The sequence below is a fragment of the Ammospiza caudacuta genome, chromosome 11, assembly GCF_027887145.1.
Source record: "Ammospiza caudacuta isolate bAmmCau1 chromosome 11, bAmmCau1.pri, whole genome shotgun sequence".
In the NCBI taxonomy this organism is placed as follows: domain Eukaryota; kingdom Metazoa; phylum Chordata; class Aves; order Passeriformes; family Passerellidae; genus Ammospiza; species Ammospiza caudacuta.
This window is the reverse complement of record NC_080603.1, coordinates 13,642,799-13,661,266: the sequence shown is the minus strand read 5'-3', so window position 1 is coordinate 13,661,266 and position 18,468 is coordinate 13,642,799. Positions and strand designations below refer to the sequence as shown.

Below are 18,468 nucleotides of genomic sequence, written 5' to 3'. Positions count from 1 at the left end.
TACAGCAAATCTGCACTGAGAGGTTTGAGGATAAAGGATTCTCCTGACAGGCAGAGCAAAAATTCACAGCTGTTAATAAAACATGTCCTATAAAAGCATTGTGCTAGGTATTAGGTCTTGTTTGTTTATCATCACCTTCTGTGTAAATGTTTGTCAAGAGACTTCCAGATTCTTTGTGCATCTCTTTGCAGCTGTTCTCCAGTTAATAGAAAGAACTTTATTCCATAATCTAAATAAATACTGAGCATCTTTGAACAGTAGCTTTTACTACTGTGCCTATCTGGCCATTGCTGTTGATAAATGTACTTTAGAAAAGAGCTGTCTGTGTGCCTGGCTGCCCTTAAGATCACACCATTTCTAATTCACCTTCAGTTCCAAACATCCAACTTACTCTAAGCACTGAGGCCTGGCATACCCCATTTTGGGAAACGACCAAGGCTGACTAAAGTCACATTCTCAGCAAAAGCATCTCACTCAACAGAAGGAGCCAACATTTTGGGTCCTTCAGTATCCAGTAGCTTGTTTCAACACCAAAGGCTAAGGCAGTGCCTATGTTTAGCAGGATGGCTCATTAGGGATGTAGATGGGCAGTGGGGTGAAATGCTGTGCCATGACTGTGTATGGCTGTTTTTATCTACCACAAAACAACCCAAAAACCTGGTTAGTTGAATATGATTTTGTGTTTATCTCAGCCCTTTAGCAGCTGCTTATAGACTGCTGCAAGACAGAACTTCATGACAGAGCAACCACAGTAACATGATCTTGGCCAGGATTATAGCATTACTACTGCTTCAGTAACAAATTATTCTTTTAATTATTCCCAAACTCTGTAGTAGCATTCCCTGTGTCCAGCTGTGTTCAAGAAAGGTACTGGACAGAATGGCCTCCTGACAGGTGATCTGGGCTGCAGTCAGCTGAGGCAAGGAGGACTGATCCTTTTGCCTGGTTAGGAGAAGCCTGATCAGAATATTGTGCTGCATCACCGAGTGCTGCTCTGCTCATGGGGAGCATGAGACAGTACATCTCATCACAGCCATTCCTTATCAACTAGAGCCAAACTGGAGTTTGATCTCAAGTGCCTCTCATTTATTCCTAAACTAAGGACACACATCTTGGCTTTCCTGTCTCCCTCACATGGGCACACAAGGATTATCATTCCTGAAACATGGCTGGTCCATGAGACACTAACTCTACCAGCCAAGATTGTGTGTACATATCTTCAGATGATCCATAATGCAATACTTAGAAACTATTATGAACCTTGTTAATTATTTTGCTTGTAGTCCTTGGAACACATTTTCCTGTCCTCATTTGTCAATAAGAAGGAAAGTCAGTTTAGAAAGAAGGTTTAGCTAAATGTTTTTTCCTGGCCTTGGCAGGTTCTGACCCATATTCCTTTGGGTCATATTTCCTCTAGAGTTCTAGAAAACAGTTTAGTTGAAGTGAAGTTGTTATTTACAGTTGGAAACAGAATGTTCAACTGTAATTTTTAGTGACCACAACACAGAGATGAACAGTACAATTAAAGGCAAGCTATTTTCAAGCATGGTTGTATTTCTGTGCCCTTTGTACTGGTTATTATTTTGTTTTGTGTTTAAAACAGTCATAATCAGCCTAACTGGTGTTCCCTCTCAGTAACAAATATAGCTCCAATAAACAAAGTTTGATCTGGTTTGCGGGGTCATATTGCTCTTTAGCCATGGTACAGTATGTATTTAAATCCCACTGCAATAAACACTCTTGTTGGGAGGCCAATTTCAGCCAGGTCTCTTCAGCTCACTGAGAATTTTTTCACCCAGACACGCCTTCAAAAGAGATCACACTATCTTTGCTTGGGAAAGCATTTAATCCTAAAAAAAAAACCCTCTGAAATCCAGAAACAGCTGTAATTTAAATGTAACAAGTCTAACCATAAATGCTGCAACTATTTTTAGTATACTGTCCCTAGGTGGCCAACTGTCTGTTCCTGTGAACATCTACAGGACAACCTTTGCCTGGCACCTTTTATACTGATGATAGTTTGAATATTCCTGCATTATCACTAAAGGCATATACATGAGGAAACACATGGCTGACCCCAGGCTCTCCTCAGCCTTAGGATGTTACTGATCAATGTGCAGATTCTCAGGTCACAAGATCTACATTGCTGTTTAAAAAGGGATTTTCACAATTTTGAAGAACACCTTGAAAATTATTCAAGTAAAATTAAACTAACAAGGAAGCTTTCATGTGTTCATGGACAGCCCAATAAAGGCTCAGAGGAAATGCTGTCCCAGAGTTATTGAAGGAGCATTATCTTCAAGACACACTGTTTTGCTGATGAGCTCCATCATTGTTTGCACGCAATATTCTGGGTGCAACAGAAAAATAGGAATTTGTGATTCACTTAGGAAACTGCATGGCTGCCAGTCCCTCTCTGTGCACCCAGTAACTCAACTCCCCAGCAGGCTGGGGAACAACTCGACCAGGAAGACAGTGGAAAAGGCAGAAAGATTTGGCCAAGAGATCATTGTCATCCAGCATTTGTACAATTTGCATGGCAAAGTATTGATTAGTTGTCACATGGGTCACAAAGAGCAGATGATCAGATGCTGGTTTATCACTTTGTTCCCCTTGATCCCCTGTGCTAGCACAGGCTAAAATACTGGGTTAGAACTGAGTCAAGGATCTTTTTTTAATACAAAAATATTGCTAGATTTGCTACTTTTTCTTTGGTTTTTGCCACCAGTTCTGGATTTGCAGGTATGTAAGCACTTCATGTGTATGCAGTAATTACAAAAAAGAGCAAATGGTCTGGAGTTCCTGACTGAAGCCATATTAGAAAGGCATTCTGCTTCAGACCCAGAGGAGCTCAAAATCACACATGAAATTACCTTTGAGCAAAGGAAACATTTCTTGGGAGACAGCCACACTGAAAGGGTTAAGATGGGAACTGCTTTTGCAGTGGTAGCTAGAGCATGATGAGCCTGGGAAATGCTATAAATCAAGAAGCACTATAAAATTGGACATTAAATGTATTGGATGTTATTATAAGAAAAAGAAATTGGATAATTTCCTCTCATTTCTATCAGAAAATGAGAAATCATCCAGGTAATGAATCTCAGTGATCTCCTGAAATGCCTGTCATTTATTTGCAAGGTACTTCTCTGCAAAGATAAGGTGTGCATTTGCTCTCTCACAGTTATTCACCACAGCATTTTGCCTGAATGGCACTAAAGACTTATAAACATTTGTGCTTGATAACAAAAAAAAAAAAAGACTAAAATACAGAGGACTTGGCTTTCTGACTGCAACTGTGGAGGCAGTCCAGGGCAGATGTTGAATAGGAGATTTTGGATGGCAGTTGTGACTGGTGCACGACTTGTACACGACTCCAGCCATCAACTCTGTTGGTCTTTATTGGCCAGAGTGGTCTAATTTTGAGCACAGTCTCCTAACAGGGCAGACAGCTAAATCTCACCTCACACAGCTTGTATTTCTAGCTCCACATGGCTATTGAAAACAGAAAAAGATATGAAAGATACACTTTTATTGCTAGACTATTTGGTACAAGAGAGAAGGAATATTACACAACAATAAAAGATTCATGCCTTTCAGTTTACTAGCACCAAATGGTAAGATTAACTTTCCACAGGCCAAAAACCCTGAATAGTTCCAGAAAACTATAAATAAATCTATAATTTCAAATAGAAACTATCCAGCCGGATTTGTGTCAATTAAACTATTTAGTTTATCCTATTTTAAAATACTGCTGCTTTGATATGTCTGAGTATGCTAAAAAAGTTTTCTTCCATCCAATGCAGTAACTTTATTCTCCCATTAAAACTTTTCTCCTTGTCATACAAAAGATAACTGCTATGCAGCAGTCAACATAATGAAGTTATTCAAATTACAAAGAACCAAATAAACCTATCTGGAAATAGTGCTAGGAAGCAAATTAATTATTTGGAACATGGGAATGAGACTGATGATTTATTGCTTTCTACCAAAATATCCCAAATTAATCTGAAACTCTAAAGACTCTGCCAGAATTAAATTGGAGCAAGCATAAACCCAGCTTATTTCAAGCATTTGTCAAAACTGTGTCATTTCAAGGTAAGCAAAAGGTACAGAAAAATAGTTTGAGCCTTTAAAAGTTTGAGATAAATACGTGGTATCAAACTGGAGTCTAGACAAAATAAGGATTGTATTTACTTAGATAAATCTTATAGTCCTGGTCTGTAAGCACTGAACAAGATACTGCTTAATTCTTTCTATTATTGCTCAGAAAATTATGCTTTCTGCAAAATAAGTGGTCTCAAAACTCACTGAACTTTGATATTTTAAGAACTGTGTGATGCTGTCAGAGGGACTAAAAATAGAGCATGGAAGTAATGGTTTTCACCATTTGTTAGTCTGCATAATTTCCAAAGTGCGTACGTTCATCCTTCTCCTATTTTGCTCAATTAAGAATACTAGAATTTTTTCAGCAATAAAAAGGAAATGAATGCTTCATTTAGAAGGGATAAAAGTTTTCAGCATGACCTAAAATATCACTTCAATATGAAAAAACCCAAAAGTTTTCAAACTTTCTCAGTTTTTTTAAGTTTTCCTGTGGTTTTCTGTTATCAAATATTCCACAAAGTACAAAAAACATTTCGTTTTTTTAAACTCTACATTTAAAAAAAAAAAAAAAAAAAAAAAAAAAAAAAAAACCCAAACAGACCTTGTGTCTTCCAACAAGAATAAAGGTATAGAATAACTGGGAAGATTTGGGGTCTTACAGTCCCTAAGGGTCTTATGCAACATATGGACCATGACAAATATTCTAACGAAACAATAGTGAACCTAAAAAATAAAAACATTACTGGGTACATCTGGGTTTGCAGAGGAACTTTGTGGCAGGAGAGAACTGTGACTTCAACTTTCATGAAACATTCCTCTGGAAATCCTGAACTTTGTGTTTTTGAAAATGTAGAGTGGAAAGAGAGGTCTGGCATGCTTGATAACAAGCCTATCTAATTGTTCCAGAATTAGTTGAATGTGAAAAGTTAATTAAAGCAGATATTAAGTAATCGAGGCTCTGTATGGCAGTCTGGGCTTTTAGCTTTTAATAAACAGATAATTACAACGTAATAGAGACTTTTGTATAGGGAGTTATCAGAAACAGTCCAACAGTGACTGGCTGGTCAGTACACTGATGAGCTTTAAATGAGAAAATCTCCTCCTATCTCAGCAAGAAGTACTTGGTTTCAATGCCCTTAAAATTATATTCTGCTTCTGCATTTTTTCAGTTCTTCAAATATACACCATTTTGTTATAGTGACTAATAATATATAAAGGGATATTCAAAATAGACATAAAATTATGGGTTTATAAATCCAAAATGTTTTCTATGCAAATAAATATACAGAAAAGATGTTTGTACAAAAGTTTATGTAGAAATTTATGTAAAATATCCTAACAGGAATCCTAAAAAGTGACTCTTTGCTGCTCTTATTGCACAAGTAGACAAGGGGTATAGGGTGATCTTGGAACTACCCAGTTGCTTTTGCTATTCATTTATTCATGAGCACTAAGCCTGGTCAGGAATTACAGAGTGTGTTCAGGGAGTCTGCCTGCATCTTGATCTGAGTCTTAATCAATCCCTGAGCTTTTCTTATCCCCACCCCAAAGAATCCCTGCAAATGCCATGGCGGCCTGTTTCCCACCTGGACACAGCAGCCACAGCCGCGCTCTCCCTCCCTGGCTTTGATGGTTTGCTTCCTCTGCCTCATTCAATTTCTTCCACCCTCCTGGAAGAATTCTAGCCCAGACCTCATCAGTTCTTCATCTGGCTGCACATGCATCATGAGATGAGGAAAATAGAGAAGTTAGAAAATAATTTTAATTCGCCAGAAAATGAGACAAAATTATTGTGTAGACTGGTGGCTAATGTGTTCACTAAGGAGGTGTCAGCTTCGGTCCAAGCAACTATTTCTGTTCCATTTTAAATGAGTTATCAGCTAAAATATATTCATCTTTGGCAGAGTAAAGTTCAGAATCCAGGTCTTCCAGTTCATTAGTCTACAGAAGAAATGACTGCTCACATGTTTTCTGATCTAGTAGTCCTCACATATGCATACACTTGAATTTGAATGCTATTTTCTCAGCTTAATTCCAGTCTGCAGTCAATGTATTTTCTTATTTATGCTCAATGCAATTCTGGGAAAAGAGACATTGAATTCTCCATCAGAGCATTTCTTTGTATCACCTTGTGACTTTGAAATCTAAGTCATAATGGATGTGTGCCACTTTCCTATCACTTACATTGAAAAACAGAATTATAAAGTGACAAGCTCTCCAAGTTAGATCAAGCACATGTTGATACAATTTATTACAAGCATCTCAATTTACACGTCCCAGAAAGGAGTAATGATGCACTTTTAAAAGTAAAATTAATTAATCTTTTCTTTGTTTCACAAAAGAAGGGAAGAAGGCTCTTGCCTTTCCAGATGTAGATGTGGCCCAGGCTTTAGTTGTGGACTTGGCAGTACTGGGCTGATGGTTCAACTCTACAGTCTTAAAGGTCTTTTCCAGCCTAAATGATTCTGTGAATCTATGGGGAGTTTTAGGCATTAGACTTGTTTTATGCATTAGACTTGCCCTTCAGCTCTGAAGTTGACTGCTCCGCTCACTAAGGCAGGAACCTGAAGCCAATACCAAACCATCACATATTTATGAATACACAGACAGAAATATCACATTGCCTGAAGTCACTGGCCACAAAGAAGTATTGGAGCCCCAGGGAAGTTGAGTGGCAGTGGAGAAATGGGGACAGATCCTTAGCTGGTACAGGATGTCATAATGACATTCATTTATTTTCTTGGCCTGTAGGCAGAAGTAGACTATGCTTTCAGAATCCCTGATCAAGGCAATTTCTCACTCCACTTTCTCACTTTGTCTCTTCTTAATCTCATGCAAGCTATTGCCTTCCTTGTCATCACAGTTAGAATTCAGATAGCTCCTACTTGCTACATACAGCAGTTTATTCTTCAGTTTATTTTTACAAGAAGGCAATGGGAATGGAGTCCTTTTCTTAACAATGATGCAGCAAACACCTCCAAACACACTACAGAGAAACACAAGAAGCTTAAATAAAACTATGAAACTTTCTAGCACACTCCCTATCTCTTCCTTCCACAACTTCTTTTCCCCTGCACTCATTTCAAACTTCAGCTGGGTGCTTCAGGATTATTGCTCAAGCTGTGTACGGCCACAGAGAGAAGACAAAATAAAATTTAAATTAAAAAAACCCAAACACTAGAAACTTTGAGGAGTGTCTTCAAATGCACTTGTGAGAAAAGAGACTTTATTTAATTAAAACAAAATTGTTTTACCAGTGTTTCCCAATTAATAAGAACTGTTCAACAAAGTTGATTAACCCTCCTCCTGGCTGCTCATGAAAAGTTTGCAAGGACTGGTGCAGGCAGTATAAATAAAATCTCAAAACACATGTTTTCAAGCTAGCACCCAGAAAATAAGGCAAAAATGCCCATTTTGTTCATTACCAAAAGAAAATTAGGAAATTTTGACTTGAGATCAATAGAATGAGCAGAATAGAGAGGTTTTCAGCCACAGCTGAGTTGTTGACACAAAAGGAAAAGGCCAACATTGACATCTGAAACCTTTGCTTTGCCAGAATAAGAAAGCTCAAATGCAGAACAAATGCCTGATAGTTCCTCCATTCTCCTGAGTACAATGTAACACAACACAAATGCACATACACAGGTTTAATTTCATCTCTGTTAGGGCACCAGACCCAAGCTTCTGGATCATTTACATTCCATTTAAGCTCTTATTCTCTCCAAATAAACAAATTTATCCCAAGTCATGCATATTTAGAAATGTGAGTAAAAACAATTCAAGAAAAATGTGAGTAAAAACAATTCAGAACAACCCCAAGTCTAACATTTTTATTTAGTGCCCTTTCTGAACTCTACAAAGGGCCTTTGCACACGGTGAAATAAGGGCATTTCCTATAGTTCTTGATAACCACAATAACTAACTTACAAGTGTCCGCCTTCATTGGTGTTGCTGTACAAGTAAAGTCATCTGCAAAGTGAGAAGGAAACAAACCCTCCCTGACCAGCTCTGCCCAAAGCCACATCTGCTGCTCCATGAGCCCTGTGCCACTGGCAGGTCTCAGTTTTGGATGACATCTGGTCCAAATTTGCCAACTGCACCAGAACATACCTCTTCTGTCTGAAACCTCTTCAGCTCAAGGGGTTGGAGGGTGTCTGTGAGCATGCACACACACAATTATGTCAGTAACAGCTTTGCATTCCCTCACATTACAAACAGTGCAAACACATAGATCGTAAATAGATCCATATCTATTTTAGATACAGTAAGTTTTTGTATGAATGGTCTATATATTATTTTAAACAGTCACAGAAGATCTAAATGTATTGCTTGAAACTGGTAAGGATGGCCAAGTTTCTTAAGGAAGGATTATATTGCAAAAACAACTTTAATATCAACAGAAATCTGCACTGCCTAAACTAAACAGTGCAATTATCAAAAAACTCATTAAATAAAAACAACATTGAACAGCATAAATACTAGATAAAGGGAAGCACACTTTTCCGGCAATTCTGTAGTCACTCTGTCAAAAAGACCATTATGCATTAATTGATATTTGCTATATCAGGAGGATATAATCTATGTAGGTTTGGGGTTTTAAATGGTATAGTAGAAAATTAAATAAAATGGGTGTCTTTGAGTCATTATTTTATTCCATGTTGCTGAGAAGCAAAGTGGTGGAAAAGAAATGAAAATTTCACTTTTCCATTAAGCAGTGTATTAGAACATTGCCTTCAGAAAAGATACTACTGTTCATCCTGCTGCATTTAAAGTGGCTTTAAAGTGTGTTTTGACACAAATGTGCACAGGTGTCATTCTGCCATTTAAACAAAAGAATAATAATTATTGGCACTGTGTACGTCAGACAATGAAAATTTAGGCAAAACTTTTCTGTATAAGTGCCTAACATTTTCCTGAGTCTGAGCCTTTTTCCTACATAAGGACAGATCCTATCAGTGCTTGCTCAGATTATCACTGCAGCATCTCTGCCTATGAGCAGTGACCTCAGCTCTACACAACCTTGTGCTGCGTAGTGTTGAGAATTCAGAAATCACATTTTGATTTAATATTTGATTTTAAAAAAACAGTACAGCATACCTTATATGGTATATGGGAGAACATACCTTCAACCTGCTTTGTACAGCCTTGGGTCAATCAGTCCATACAAGTCCTTACTATAATTCCCGGCTGTTCTGAGCACTTCAGACAGAACTTAGGTGAACAAATTTCAAAGCAGGAATTAAATATGATCTTAAACAATGCAGCTGATTTACAAGCTTCCTGTGAAAGGAGTAGCCTGAATGGGCAGAGGGGTGATGGCTTTCATGGCAGCAGACCCCAGCAGCAGAGGCAGAGGCATTTCCTCAGCATGCTTTGGTTGTAACATCATCAGGCTTGACCAGCATTACTCTGCCCTTCCAATGGCTCTGTGCACAGTTGCTCCCTGCACCAGCTTCAAATGATAAATTTCAAATGTCAGTGCAAGAGATGAAGTGCATGATGTATTTTTCCCCATGCCATGAGCCCAGCGAACTTAGAGTTGGTCATCTCATTATTTAGACTAATGCCTCAGGAGGATTTAATGTTTTACTTTGGGTTAATCACATTAGCAATAATATAATGCATCTTCCATGGCCTGGGCTTCTTTCCAACACTGTGCTGTTTATGTGCAAGGAAAATAAAGGAACAGACACCTAAAGTAATTCAGAGAACAAACATTTTACTGCTCTAAAAATCACTGACATAATTCACTGGAGGAAACTGTTATTTCCGAGGCAGAAATTGACTAATCTCATCTATAGGATTTTGTCAAAATACATCTGCACACAGTTTCCTTTCCCCATACAGATCTTCTGTAAAACCAGTTCTCATTTTTCCTAGCTGACAAAGCTTATTAGTAACCTGAGTAAGACACCAACAAAACAGCCTAATTCATTAATTTTCTTTTGAAAGCTCTAATCATCTCCACAGAGTTCATAAAAGTAGCAGTTAAGATCTTTACTATGAGCAAAAATGATACTTTTTGTAATGCAGTGGTGTTTCTGTCTTTCTGCATTAACTGAAAATTTATTTTTAATAATATGCCAGGGATTTTTTTATTAATACATTTCCAATATTGTGTACAGAGCATTTCATCTGTAGACTTCCTCACAGCATGGGGAGAGGCATGGTAGTAATAATGAAATTCTTAAAGCACATGGAGTCTAATCAATATTGTGGTTTTTTACTGCCTCTTATTGAAAATATGATACATGCAGGTGTCTAAATCTCTTCATTTGCAACATCTCAAATTAAAGTAAAAAAGCACCTGCCATCACCAGTAGCTCCTTAAGACATGTAGCTTGGTGTTACTGAAAATACAACATCTGTGACTTAAAGTAAAGGAAATCAAAATGTATATGCCCCCCCTTTTTTTTATTCCCTCAAAACAATAAAGATTTTGGATGGGAGGCATCACAGTCACCTCATGACAACCTTCCCACACTGTGCTGTGATTCAGTATCTCAAAAGCTCACCTTTGTCAGGATTAACTGGGTTGGCACTCAAAAGAAGTAACATCACTACTGCCAAAAAAGGGACCCAATTCCATCCTTCCTTCAAAGTCAATACTGCATCAACACTATAATATATCTAGGAAATCTCTTATTCTCTGAGACCCAGTTCTCATGTGAGATAGAAAACTCAGGTGGGAACTGAATTGCAACATGACACCGTGCTGAGAAAGTGATAATTGCCCTGTATATCTCAGCTACCACCATGCACACTCCTCATATCTGAACTTCTCCTGCAGTTTTATAAAATTATTCAAGTCACATTATTTTTCATGTGTTATTTTTCAGTTTCTTTGATTGGAGCACAGTATTCCTGAGTGATGTGACCCTTGTAACCACATTTTTCTCCAGAGGTGTCTCCATCTCAAGTCTGAACAGATTTTTTTCCAATCAAAATCAAAGCAAATTTTTATTAATTTTATAACATTTTGATATCAAATAATCTACTGTTAGTGTGAGAGTTTCATTTTAGAAGACTTCTGATAGCAGTTATCCTAAATTTTAGATTTATTGAGGGTTTGGGGCTTGGCTTTTTTCAGTAGCTATGATTAAAAATAAAAATTCAGGAGGATTACAGTCCTTTCAAGCTTTCCCATCCTGTGCCCATAAATCTATGTCTGATTGCCTACAAGTAATCACCTCCCTGCTCAGTGAGTGCAGCGTTGCTGTGAGGGGCAGTGCCCATTAACTCACTGTGGCTGAGCCTCCTCATAACCCTGCTCTGGAATTCCTGCCCTTCCTGCACTTCAAAACAAGAGGGAGATTATAGACAGAATCTAAATGCTTGAAAAGCAGGCAGAAAAGTGCTTACCTTGTTCTACAGAGCTCAGGTTTTACACAAATGAGCTGCATAAAACCATCTCTTTCTTTCAGTGAGTAAATGACAGCAATGGCAGTGAGCGCCAGCCTGCAGGTGATGTTAATGAAACCCAGGCTGATGAGTGATGCCAGCACAATCATAAGTGGAAAATTAAAATGACCACCACACCCCAGTATAACTCAGAAATGCTGAGAAGCTGGCAAAAGTCTCAGGGAAACATTCTCAGGAAAGACACAGCACTGGTGTCAGTGTGCTCCCTGTGCAGTCAATGACACCAGTGACAATGCTTGACTGGGAGCTGAGAGCTGTGCCCAGCCCTGGGAAACCTCCCCTCACCGCTGCAACCAGAGCCTGCTCAAAAACCAGGGGGGCATTTTAGGATAAGAACAGATTATAAAAAACCTGCTCTTTTGGTGCACGGAGAGTGGAACGGCTCACATACAAGCACATGCCAGTCCTTAGTGAGGAGGGGGGAACAGAACAAGGATTTGCCAAACTGTCAGAGGGATCTGAACATTGCAAAATTCCCAGAAAAACAATTGCATCTGAGAAACATTTTTCAAATAAGAATATAAAAAAGAGGGGGAAATGGTGGTGTTTTCCACATACTTCAGTATAGAAAGTTTATTAATCTTAATGTGGATTACTAAAAATATCATTTTACAACAGATTTTTCTTCTCCCTAATGCTGAATTAAAAAAATACAACATGCAAGTGAGTTGTTACTGAGCAAAGGGAGCTACATACACAAAGTAGAAGGTGAGAGCTGGATCACCTACCGCAGTGCAATGAAATGTTCAGGAACAACATAGGATATAAGTATATATAAATAGGAAAACCAAAATCAAAAGGGGGGCAGGAGGAACGCAGGGGGAAGCAAAACAAGAAAAATAGTGCTGATCAGCTATGTCCCAAGGGGATATTTAACATTGCTGCCAAGGGTCTATGGGTTTCACCAGTTGGCTGTGAATCACATACTGAATATATCTAATTGTACAATTCTCGTGAAATCCAACAGTTCTAGAGAAAGCACAGAAATCAAATTTCCCACACATTCCCTTTGTATCAGAGGCAGGAAACAACTGTGGGTTTTGGTCCCTAAAGACACATGTACATATGGCTCACTGTGAATAGCATGGTGCTGGGGCAGAGTGCTTTGGCATGGTCAGTAGCTGCTATGGTTCCAATTTGACATGAAATTCGGTGTAATCTGTATAATTATTGTGTCTGTGGACATAAATGTACAACTTGTACTTCACATCCACCTAGATTTGATGATCTTTGATATAACAAGCTTGAGAATCATAATAAATAATAACACCTTTTATTCTATCATAGAATCTGTAACAATAATCTTTCCTTAAACCTGAAAACTCATCCCAGTTCTGACATTTTCACCAGAAGTTTATGTTATTTTGGTCGCTGCCAACTTTCATGCTGATCTTTTCCAATTCTATTCACATGCATTAATACTACTACAAACGATTTCTAACAATTCTACAGAAGTTAAATTATGTTAATTTGACTCAACTTAGGTTCATATTTTTAAGCAAGAGGCCTGATTTATCTACAGGGATATTCACACAGCACAATAACATTGATAATCTACCGTGTGTGCCAGAAGCACTGCAGGGATGTAAATCCCTGCTGCTCAGGATGCTGCACTGCTCCCCTGACTGCGAGACATCTGACCTTGCATTCTGCTGTGCAGATGCACCCTGTGACTCCAGAGTGGCCTTACCATTTTAGTGCCCCTGCCCCAACATTAGGATAAAATAGGATTATCAGAATGCAGGATACCAGCTATCTACAGATCCAGTTCATAATTCTGGCTGCTCTGCAAATAAGTTCATCATGTAAATGCAAACCATCATCTGTTTTTAAACGTTAGCATTTTCTTCACACAGCTATAAGAAAGTGGTAACATTTTATGCAGTGACATTACTCTCAATTTCACAATCTTTTTGATTAAGGTCACATCTAGAAACTATAACTTGTGGATCTCTTGTAGAGCACTACAGTTCTTTCTTCAGTCTCATCTTCTATTTGCATTTACCCATTATCTTCATGCATTTCACCCCCCTTTTATTTGGACACATTTATACAGGTGTCTTAATTTAACTGTCAATTCTGCAACAAAGTAGGTCTCCATATGTCCACCTAAAATGGGGCATGGACTTTGGACCACAGAACAAATGTTTAGCATTTTTAAAAAATTATCTTACCAGTTTTATGAAATTCTAAGTTCAAAAGTCAAACTATATCACTTTTACCTCTTACATGATTCAACAAGTTTAAAATTACACTTTTCATTCCATTGCAACATGTTGCATATAGAAAGCATTAGCTGCATGACAAACAGCTGTCATAACCATTTAGGAAGCATCATTTACCTGCTAATTTCTTTTAACCCTCCTCAGCATGAAAGTGAACTGATTTGTTCTTTCTGCTGTGAGATGCTAGTGATTACTCTTGCCTTAAACTGAAGTGTTTTCATTTATTAAGAAAATCAGCTGAACTCTGAAGATCTATACTCATGGCATAATTCCTCATGGGTTTGTCAGTGAAATACTGTGCTATAAAAAAGCAGATGTTTTTGACAGCATCAGTCCACAGAAAAAGCAGCATGTAGCAGCAATAGAGCAATCTAGAAGCAAAAGCAGATTTTAGGTATCAGTTTGCTAGGAATACCCATCACACTTACTGCCACATGGACAAGAATAATGTCCTGAGAAATCATTATTTATCCTGAAGGTTTTTTAATTTCAATTACAATGATTTATTAGACATCATGAAACAACCTTTTTTTGGATTTTACTCATGTTTCTATTCTTTACAGTTAATAATTCTGTACTGAATGCAATATGCTGATGATGGATAGCTACAAGCTTGAGATTTATTCATGCAAAAATATTCAAGACTCCTGTTGCAAATGCTGTTTAATGGCCATCTTGGAAAATTGAGTTCTAAATCACTTACTCAAAAAACCTTTCTGGGATGTGTAGCTTTTGAGATGCAAGCTGAGGCTTAAGGACTGGTTTAGTTAGAGTGAGACAGCCAGTGGAAGGCTGAGGCCATTGCACTGACAAAGCGACTTCTTCCAGTGAAACCTTTGACAAGCAAAGAAGCCAATATAGTTATTAATTAACTTGCAGCAGCAATCTTGGAGCTCTAAACAAAAACACAGCTGTGCTAGATTTTCTACAAACATAATAAAGGATGTGTACTTACAAGCTAAATACACAAAACAGATGAGTGATAGGGTGAAGGAAGTGTTGTTAACCCCATTTCATAGTAGCAGGCCAGACTTGTCACACCTTTTGGATTGAGATGCCACACCTCTTGCACTGCCTTTGTTTCCCCACTGGTGTAGAAAAGGACACAGAGGACACTTGGCTGATCCTGACCCTCATGTGACAGCTCAGTGATGTCCTGTTCCACCAGGTACACATTTACCACCATACACTTTGAGCAGGGAAAGATTGCTACTTGCATTAGGAGAGAGTTCTCTTTCCCAGGCTTGATCTTTTGTTCATTAAATCATTAGCTGCATTAAATAATAGATATAAACAATTTTTCTAGGGGCTTCAACTAGACAGAATTAATTACATGCTCTCAGGACAAGGTTTCAAATGAAAGCAGTCCTGGCTGCCTCAGCTGGGGCATGCCTAACCCCTGTGAGTCCATGGCAATCACAAACCAGACTAGGTAGAACTGCAAGCAAGATTTAACTTGCATGAACCAGGCCCTGCTGTGCCAGTACAAAAAGCCTGTGCAGGCCCAGAAGGACAATTTCAGTAATTAGAATTCAGATTTCAGAGAAATGTCTCTATTTGCAGGTTTCCCAGCACTTAAAGTGAGGGAGGGCTGAGATCACACTTGTAAGTACAGACACCAACAGTTCTTCTCTGTGTGCCTAGATCCTCATGAAGATGTGATTCTATATAAGGTTTTATGTGACTCCACTGTAGAAAGCAGAGATTTTATCCTACACTGTTGTTTTTGTGGTGATTTAAGGGAATTAAAAGTTTACAATGCCTGAATAGTGATTTACTACTCAGTATTCCTAGGGATTGGTGGTGCATTTTTTACTACTGATTCCCCTGGCAATTTGGGATTTATCTTTTGATCCATTTTCTTTTCAAACCACATAAGGAAAGATGTTATCAACTGCTTTGTATTCAGTGACAAATTCCTTCTCTTATTACCAAGCACATTCTGACTTTTGCTAAAAAAATGATGCACTTGATAGCACACAGGGATTTAAATCCATCCACTGCAAGGGGTACTTGTGCAGATTAATGCACAGTTCCCAGCAATTCTTAGGCAGGCCTAATTGCTAGAGGCTGCCTGAAGTCAAAACTTCCCTTCCACATTTTGAGCAGAGCAACTGGAAGCATTCTCTGAACCCAGGTTTTGATCCAGTCCTTTTTTAAAGACAAAAAAAAAATGGCACATGCCCTACCACACCCCAATCCCCCACCCCAAAATCCTGAAAAGGACAATACTGAGAAGCTGCCAGGGGTTTGATTTCCTCCCTATCTAGGGTATTTGGACCTGAGGTATTACCAAAGCCTATCTAAATACATAAAGTAAACTTCACTGCAGGGTAGAACTGATTAAGAAGTCTTTGAATTTGTCTTCATGGAAAAGAAATCATCCTAATGTTTAATGTATAGAATAAGATGCAGAAATAAAAGCATACAATATTTAGAAGACAAACAAGGAACAGAGAGCAACCAGGGAAAGTGGGACAGAAAGGCAGAAAAGAGGCTGCAGGAAGTAAAAGACAACAGGAGAATAGAGACAAAAGTTGATAGAAAGAAAAGAGAAAAAATACTAAGAAAATATTTTTTCTGAGCATGCATTAGGTTTTCTCACAAGAATAGAAATCTGAGACTGTTAAAGGGGGAAAGATGTTTGTACAAATATTTTCAGGATATCTCTTAGAGGCAGTTACAGTAATTCACACGTATTTTAAGCTTGCAAATTCTACTGGCAATAGCATTTGATCTAGCAGGCCTTTTGAAGAATTCAAGGTTGTAAACTCCAAGTGCATATCTATGATTAATTTCAGTTGCATATAATTTGGTATAGTTTGTTTTTTCAATATTTAATATTTAGAAATATTAAATTCTACTTCATGTCAAGTGTATCAGAGCTAATTCTAGAAGACCATGACTTGTAATCCTAGGGGCATGATATTAGGCCCCCAAGCCTATGGCTGGATATGAAATAATTAGCCACAATTTCAGAACTGATTAGACTGAGTTAACGTAGTTCATACTTCATTAAATTACAGAAACACATTGCTGTTTTAATGCATTAAAGAACTCTCCCCTATAATGCAAAGAATAATTTGGTTCTTCTCCCACAGGACTTTAAATCACCTGGTAATATTCTGGTATCCAGACTAACTCCCAGTAGTGAGATACGATTCCATGAGAAAAACAGCAATTAAATCTGACCATGTATTTTAAATGAGGGCAAAGAACAGACCAAATAAAGTGTCAGCTCAGGCTCTGTGAATTCATGTGGCATAGAAGCCTTCTTTTCATTTTCATATATTAACAACCTAAGGTTGAACTCCATATTTATGGTTGGTTTTTTTCCAGCCTTAAATGTAATACTCCTGTTAGGATGATATGTGAGAATCTTCATTTGTGCTGTATTATAATAATCTGTTGTCTGCAAAATAAATAAAGCAAAATGTCTAGCTGTCACTGTAGCTATAAGGATGAGAAATTATAGATGCAGAGAAGCTTCAGCACACCACAGATTCTGCAGAACTCAGGAAGAAAAATTAGGATTTACAATACCAGTTAATTCCTGCTGTCAGTGGAATTAGCTATTAGTTATAGCCTGCTACTGAATCACTATCACAGCCAGAAACTCTGCTCCTACCATCCCCACGGCTTCTCCCTTTTTCCATTTGCTATTACAGTCTTTCGAGTCCTGGGTGAAATGTTTTCTGTTGTCTTAGCTCAGTCTCTAATAACACATCACAACTCCAACACACACACACAGCCAGGAGTGGAGGTTTCTCAGCTCCAGTGAGGTGAGAGCTGCATGAAGGCTAAATTACCTCTGTCCCAGAAGTGACCTTTTTTGAGATCAAGTTAAGCTTATTAAGAGGAGCGTTGGGAAGTCAGGTGCAGCTGAAAGGCAGGGCTGCAGCACAATCACATGTAAATATGTTGGATTTTTTTACTTCCAGAGCTCTGCAGTCTCCAGCTGATGTGCTGCTGGTGCGTTTATCTTGGCCTGGTGCTGGTGCACACATCTAATGAATCAGCACAGTCTAATAAACAGTGCCTGTGCTCAGGAAACAGATTGGCTTTCTGGTTCTGACCTGGACTATGAGTTTGGGACCACAGCACCCACATTTGCACCACTGCTGCAGCTTTCACTGCAGGCACTGTCCTTACCCTGCAGCCTGGGCAGGGCAGGGCTCTCACACTGCTCTGTTTTACTGGGCTGAGCACAGATAAGGCCCTGGACACTTCTGTTCTGCACATGGCAATGGCAAACCCACTGCCAGATAGATGCTTAAACCTCTGGGTAATGATTCTTTTCCTTTTCATATGTAAATGTTTCCATTTTAATGAAATGGAAATACCTTACTTGCTTTATTCCAAACTAATGAATAGGGTTAGTGTCATCAGAAGCTTTTCCTTGCAATTTAAGGGCCAAGAGGACAAAAACAAAAGAAAATAAAAGAATGAGAATCTGCTATTCATTCTGTCTCTTTGTTGAGTCACCTCCAGGATGGTTATTTTTAATAAAAAGATGGAAATATTTATGCCTGAAGGACTCAGGTTTGTTGAAGCTCTAGAGCTATGATAGAAAGAAATGTCTTTTTTTTTGTCCATTCAGTATTTACATATAAAAAGCATCTACTTTGCATATAGTTCCTGTCATTGTCTCCAGTCCAATAAGAGTGTATGCATAACATTCACAGGAAAGAATGTTGAGGTATGCAATTGTTAATAA

General features: G+C 38.3%; 1 protein-coding gene across 1 annotated transcript in view; it reads left to right on the top strand.

Annotated features, from left to right (window-relative positions):
- The window catches only part of SLC9A9 (solute carrier family 9 member A9), a 174,276-nt gene that overhangs the window by 110,994 nt on the left and 44,814 nt on the right, over nt 1–18,468 (top strand). The window lies entirely within an intron of this gene.